General features: G+C 44.6%; 1 pseudogene; it reads left to right on the top strand.

Moving 5' to 3' along the window:
• Positions 1 to 5,419: 5,419 nt before the first annotated feature.
• Positions 5,420 to 5,794, top strand: LOC136323296 (dynein light chain Tctex-type 1 pseudogene; annotated as a pseudogene).
• Positions 5,795 to 7,594: the final 1,800 nt, after the last annotated feature.

The raw sequence follows: 7,594 nt of genomic DNA, 5'->3' as shown, positions 1-7,594 counted from the left end.
CTTTTAACCCTTGGTTGGTTTCAAGCACTGCTTGATCCTTTTGGTATGCCTGTCTGGAACCTTTTCCCAATCTTTGAAACTATTATCATTATTAAATTATTTTTCAATTACAGTTGGCAAACGAATATTATATTAGTTTCAGGTGGCCCTGTTTCCAACTTTTAAATATTTATGAAGCACAGCTATGTGCAAGGCACAGGGAATGCAAAGATGAATCATTCCTAGTCCCTCAGGAAACAGAAAAGAAAAGAAGCCTTTGCTTCTTCCCTGGAGCATAGATTTCATCCCGGGTGGATGATAGCCACACGAGGTTCCCAGGTCCTGGAATTCCCTGCTCAGGCTTCATATGCTATAGTCCATATGGCTGATAAGGCACTTAAGCTGTCTTAGCATTTTTAGCTTAGGTCTATCTTCCCTTATGCTCTAGCACCCAGGACAATAAATTTAAAAGAAAAAGAAAAAGGAAGAAAGAAAATGAAGGGAAGGGAAGGAAGGAAGGGAGGAAGGAAGGAAAGGAAGGCAGGGAGGAAGGGAGGAAGAAAGGAAGGAAGGAAGGAAAAAGGAAGGAAGGAAGGGAGGGAGGGAGGGAGGGAGGAAGGAAGGAAGGAAGGAAGGAAGGAAGGAAGGGAGGGAGGGAGGGAGGGAGGGAGGGAGGGAGGGAGGGAGGGAGGGAAGGAAGGAAGGGAAGGGAAGGGAAGGAAGGAAGGAAGGAAGGAAGGAAGGAAGGAAGGAAGGAAGGAAAAAAGAGGAAGCTTGTTGAATAGAGAGCAAGAAAAGACCTAAAAGTAGATTGTGAGGGGCAGCCACTTGGCTTGCTTGATTTGCAATCCCCAGGGTTAAGCTGTGACTACCTTGTCATCAGGAGAGCATGACAAGCAGTTCAAGCATGTCCAGGGAGCTGAGGGACAGACCCCGACAACAAAGAGGAAGCAGAGGAGCCTGGGAGAGATGAGTGGAGGCAAGGCCATGAGGGACCAGGGTGTGCATTCCAGCTATTTGACCTTGGGCAGATTCCCAAATTGAGCTGAGGTTCAATTTCTTCAACTTTAGAAGCAAACCCTGGCATATATTTCATAAAGTTGTTGAAGTAGAAGATGAGGTTCTGTTTATAATGAAACTGGTAGGTAGCAGAACTGTATAAGTGATTTCCTTTTGTAGTAGGTGAGTAATGCCTCCCCACACACACACCTTAAAGATATCTACATCTTAATCTCCAGAATCTGTGACTGTTACCTCATGTGCCAAAAGGGAATTAGTCCACATGATTAAATTAAGAATCTTAAAATTCTTAAGGGCAGATTAGCCTGGATTATCTGGTGTGCCCAATGTAATCACAAGGGTCATTATAAGAAAGAGGCAAGCCTGACCTGTGGTGGCGCAGTGGATAAAGCGTCGACCTGGAAATGCTGAGGTCGCCGGTTCGAAACCCTGGGCTTGCCTGGTCAAGGCACATATGGGAGTTGATGCTTCCAGCTCCTCCCCCCTTCTCTCTGTCTCTCTCTCCTCTCTCTCCTCTCTCTCTCTCTCTCTCTCTCTCCCCCCTCTCTAAAAATGAATAAATTAATTAATTAATTAATTTAAAAAAAAGAAAGAAAGAGGCAAAAGGGTCAGAGTTGGAGAAGATGTGATAGCATAAGCAAAATGGAAGGGAATGAGACATGAGCCAAGCAATGCAGATAGCTTCTAGAACTGGTGGAAGAGGAAACAGATCCTCCCCTGGAGCCTCCAGAAAGAATGGAACCCTGTAAACACTTTGATCTTAGTCCATGAGACTCACTTTCAGACTTCTGAACTCTAGAACTGTAAGAAAATAAACTTGTGTTTAGGCTACTGAATTTGTGATAATTTGTAATAACATTAGTAGGAGACTTATTAGGACTTTAGGGTTTCTTTTTTTTTTTTTTCAGAGACAGAGTCAGAGAGAGGGATAGATAGGGGCAGACAGACAGGAACAGAGAGAGATGAGAAGCATCAATCATCAGTTTTTCGTTGCGACACCTTAGTTGTTCATTGATTGCTTTCTCATATGTGTCTTGACTGTGGGCCTTCAGCAGACGAAGTAACCCTTGCTCAAGCCAGTGACCTTGGGTCCAAGCTGGTGAGCTTTGCTCAAACCAGATGAGCCCCGTGCTCAAACTGGAGACCTCGGGGTTTCGAACCTGGGTCCTCTGCATCCCAGTCCGACGCTCTATCCACTGTGCACTGCCTGGTCAGGAGACTTATTGGGACTTTAGAGTCTCACACACACACAATCACTACCAGCTCTCTTGAGCCATGCCAAATAAACTTCTAATTTAAGAAAAGACCTCGGCCCTGGCTGGTTGGCTCAGCGGTAGAGCGTCGGCCTGGCGTGCGGGAGACCTGGGTTCGATTCCGGCCAGGGCACATAGAAGAAGCGCCCACTTGCTTCTCCACCCCCCCCCTCCTTCCTCTCTGTCTCTCTCTTCCCCTCCCACAGCCAAGGCTCCATTGGAGCAAAGATGGCCCGGGCGCTGAGGATGGCTCCTTGGCCTCTGCCCCAGGCGCTAGAGTGGCTCTGGTCGCGGCAGAGCGACGCCCTGGAGGGGCAGAGCATCGCCCCCTGGTGGGCAGAGCGTAGCCCCTGGTGGGCGTGCCGGGTGGATCCCGGTTGGGCACATGCGGGAGTCTGTCTGACTGTCTCTCCCCGTTTCCAGCTTCAGAAAAATACAAAAAAAAAAAAAAAAAAAAAAAAAAAGACCTCAACCTGTGGTAGCACAGTGGATAAAAGTGTTGACATGGAATGCTGAGATTGCTGGTTCAAAACCCTGGGTTTGAAACCCCAGGCTTGTCTGGTCAAGGCACTTATGAGAAGCAACTATGAGTTGATGCTTCCTGCTCCCCCTCAACCCCCACTACTTTTCTTTCTCCTCTCTCTAAAACCAATAAATAAAATCTTTAAATAAAAAATAAAGAAATAAAAGAAAAGACAGGTCTGCCATATAATGTCAGTTCAAGCTTCCTAGTCCTGCCATTCAAACTTTTAAGTTACATCCTAAAACCTGCCTTATGTATAAATTTTGGAGCTACTTCTGAAAATTATGCAGGTATATCACTTAGCACAATGTCTGCTAAATCGTAAGTAAATGTTAGCAATCATTATTACTATATTGTTACTCACTAGTTTACCATGAGAAATTGTGGTTTCTCCTTACCTGAGTACCAAGAGATTTCTAGAGAAGGTAAAGATCATACCTGCTCTCCTACAATGGTTCAAATTCACTGTTTTGTCAAGAAACTCTCTGAATTCTAGTAATGTATTTTTAACTTTTAATACTTGCAACAATGCATTCATTCAGACATTCCTGACTTGCCTTACTCTCAAAAACATTTAAAACTATACATTTTGATGTACTTTGCATATGTGGTTACTTGGCTTTCTCACTTCTCTTTCGAAAAAAAATTTAAATGGTATTTGTATTTCTGATTATCCAAGTAAACATTTCATAGTGCCAAACATCACATACATTTCCTTTTTTTTTTTTTTTTACAGAGACAGAGAGTGAGTCAGAGAGAGGGATAGACAGGGACAGACAGACAGGAACGGAGAGAGATGAGAAGCATCAATCATTAGTTTTTCATTGTGTGTTGCAACACCTTAGTTGTTCATTGATTGCTTTCTCATATGTGCCTTGACTGTGGGCCTTCAGCAGACCGAGTAGCCCCTTGTTGGAGCCAGCGACCTTGGGTCCAAGCTGGTGGACTTTTTGCTCAAACCAGATGAGCCCATGCTCAAGCTGGCAACCTCGGGGTCTCGAACCTGGGTCCTCTGCATCCCAGTCCAACGCTCTTTCCACTGCGCCACCACCTGGTCAAGCTACATTTCCTTTTTACTATGTATGAAAATGTTTCAATATGTAAAAATAAACATAGTTGAAATCATATCATATATACAACTGTGTCTTACTATTTCTATACATATCATTACACACTATTAAACAACATTTCCAATGACTATCAAGTGGGTATTTCATAAATTCGTAATCATTTTCAAGTGTTGGATATATGAGTTGACGAGAATTCTTCCTTGTTTATTTTATACCAGTGTGTAGAGAGTAAGGGTGCAGGTGTTGGCAACAACCAAGGATGAGAAGGAAACATAACCAGTGTGTGAATATTTCCTGTCATTGGGGTGGGGAAATGCAGACAGCTGTGGCTGGACCAGTGAAAGCCAACGTGTTTCTGGAACATGCTCTGGCGTGTTCCAGAGCATGTCTGTGCGTATCAGGGTTTTTAAAAGGTTGCCTGATCTGTGGCGGCACAGTGGACAAAACATCAACCTGGAATGCTGAGGTCGCCAGTTTGAAACGCTGGGCTTGCCCAGTCAAGGCACATACAGGAGTTGATGCTTCTTGCTCCTCCCCCTTCTCTCTCTCTCTCTCTCTTGCTCTCTCTCTACAATGAATAAAGTCTTAAAAAAAACTTGAATACTTAAAAAAAATAATTAGGATAATGATGAAGGGTATGATACCTAACATCTATGGAACACTGTCTCCCTTACACAGTGTTGTTTCAAAAAAGATTTAGGCCACCTCCCACCTGTTAGATTAGCTTGTATCAACAAGACAGGTAATAACAAATGTTGGGGAGGCTGTGGAGAAAAAGGAACCCTCATTCACTGTTGGTGGGATTGTAAAGTAATACAACCATTATGGAAGAAAGTATGGTGGTTCCTCAAAAAATTAAGAATAGAGCTACCATATGACCCAGCAATCCCTCTACTGGGTATATACCCCCAAAGCTCAAAAACATTGGTACGTAAAGACATATGCAACCCCATGTTCACTGAAGCATTGTTCACGGTGGCCAAGACATGGAAACAACCAAAAAGCCCTTCAATAGAAGATTGGATAAAGAAGATGTGGTACATATGGAATACTACTCAGCCATAAGAAATGATGACATAGGATCATTTACGACAACCTGGATGGATCTTGATAACATTATACTGAGTGAAATAAGTACATCAGAAAAAATAAGAACTGTATGATTTCATACATAGGTGGGACACAAAATTGAGACTCATGGATATAGATAAGAGTGCAGTGGTTACCAGGAGGAGGAGAAGGGAGGAGAGGGAGGGGGTGGTAGAAGGGAGGGGGCGTAAAGAAAACCAAAAAAAAGTGATGGAAGATGACTTGACTTTGGGTGATGGGTATGCAACATAATCGAATGTCAAAATGATCTGGAGATGTTTTCTCTAAATCTATTTGCTCTAGTTCAGTGGTCTCCAACCCCCGGGCCGCGGACCAGTCCATGGGCCTTTTGGTACTGGTCCGCAGAGAAAGAATAAATAACTTACATTATTTCCGTTTTATTATATTTAAGTCTGAAATGATGTTTTATTTTTTTTAAATGACCAGATTCCCCGTCAGGCGGGGCGGGGCCTAAGTGCGCCAGTGCACTGCGCTCCTCTCCGGGAGGCGGCGGCGACGCGTTGGAGGGAAGATGGAAGACTTTCAGGGTTCCGAAGAGACGACTTTTGTTGTTGATGAAGTGAGCAACATTGTAAAAGAGGCCGTGGAAAGTGCCATCGGAGGCAGCGCCTATCAGCACAGCAAGGTCAACCAGTGGACCAACAACGTAGTGGAACAAACTCTAAGCCAACTCAGCAAGCTGGAAAAACCATTTAAATACATTGTGACCGGTGTAATTATGCAGAAGAACGGAGCAGGATTGCACTCGACGAGTTCTTGCTTCTGGGACAGCTCTACTGACGGGAGCTGCACCGTGGGGTGGGAGATGCATCGTCAGCACCTTCGGGCTGTCCATCTGACCTCGTCGTCGCCCGCGCTCTCCTCCTCTGTCACCCTCTCCTCCATCTGCTAGCCACCAGCTGTGAATTCAGTGAGCACCTTCCCCATTCTTTGTTTTTTTGTGGCACTCTCAAAATGTAGAGAAAACACCAAACGACCGCACTGTTCTGCAGTCGGCACACCTCGTCAGAGGAGTCGTTCACCACAGGCAGTAGAAGCCTGGGCCGCCACTTGTCTTAACTCGATTTCTGCTCAAAGGTGCTAAAAGCTCAAATCTGCTAGTGTGAAACTTTCTCTACTCTCTCAAATGATTCAATCACACTAAGTTTTCACACTTTGTACTTTTAAAAGTTAGAATAAATTATTCCAATTTAAAAAAAAAAAAAGACCAGATTCCCTCTGTTACATTCGTCTAAGACTCACTCTTGACGCTTGTCTCAGTCACGTGATACATTTATCTGTCCCACCCTAAAGGCCAGTCTGTGAAAATATTTTCTGACATTAAACTGGTCTGTGGCCCAAAAAAGGTTGGGGACCACTGTTCTAGTTGACCAATGTCACCCAGTTAAAATTAATTGTCTAAATAAAATTCTAAAATTAAAAAAAAAGATTTAGGGTAAATTCAGCAACAAACAAACAGCACAACTAAAAAATGAGCAAAAGGCCTTGGCCGGTTGGCTCAGTGGTAGAGCGTCGGCCTGGCATGTGGGAGTCCCGGGTTCGATTCCCATCCAGGGCACACAGGGGAAGTGCCCATCTGCTTCTCCACCCCTCCCCCTCTCCTTCCTCTCTGTCTCTCTCTTCCCCTCCCGCAGCCAAGACTCTATTGGAGCAAAGTTGGCCCAGGTGCTGAGGATGGCTCCATGGCTTCTGCCTCAGGTGCTAGAATGGCTCTGATTGCGGCAGAGCAATGCCCTAGATGGGCAGAGCATCGCCCCCTGGTGGGCGTGCTGGGTGGATCCTGGTCGGGCGCATACGGGAGTCTGTCTGACTGCCTCCCCGTTTCCAACTTCAGAAAATACAAAAAAAAAAAAATGAGCAAAAAACTTGAATAAACATTTCTCTACAGAAAATATGCAAATGTTAATAAACATATGAAAGATGCTTGCATTTTAATCATAGCTTCCCTTCACCCAGGGCAATGGAGGCCATAGTCTTGCCTGGTTTGAGAGAAGGTGGAGGAGGATGACACATTCAAAAAGGGACACCCTATACTGCCCACACATGGATTTCATATTTCAACCCTCTACTCTCTCCATTGTTGATACTTTTTCCCAAACCTCTAATTATAGGAATCTCCAAGCCTCTGTTCTCTGTCTTCTATGTTTCTGACCTCTCATTTGTGGTTTAATTAATAAATTCATGGAATAGATAATAATAGGCTATGCTAGTCTTTGAGGTGACAATAACATTAACACAGTCTCGTCTCCCTCCAGGAGTTTACTGTTTAGTGGGGCAAACCAATAGGCTACATCTAATCCTCCTCTGTTCTCTTTGCTGGTGATTGGAACTAACAGTTCCCCACCTCCAACTCCAGAACTCCACAAGCTTTCTTACCTACCCCTGCTTTCCCCAAGCCCCCGACACCCTGAGCCAGTCTGTCACCAAGTCCACTGATGTTGCCTCTAAAGCATTTCTCAAATATATCCCTACTCTCCATTCTATTTGCCATGACCTTACCTCAGGACATCTTCACCCCTCCTGTGGACCATGACCTTCCAGCCACCACAGTATCTGTTTCAAATGCCAGTCTGACCTTGTCGAACCCAACTGCCATGATCTATAGGAGAGTGTCCACAGCTCTTAACGTCACAGTCAAG

The sequence above is a fragment of the Saccopteryx bilineata genome, chromosome 2, assembly GCF_036850765.1.
Source record: "Saccopteryx bilineata isolate mSacBil1 chromosome 2, mSacBil1_pri_phased_curated, whole genome shotgun sequence".
Taxonomy (NCBI): Eukaryota; Metazoa; Chordata; class Mammalia; order Chiroptera; family Emballonuridae; genus Saccopteryx; species Saccopteryx bilineata.
This window is presented reverse-complemented; position numbering and strand designations above follow the sequence as displayed.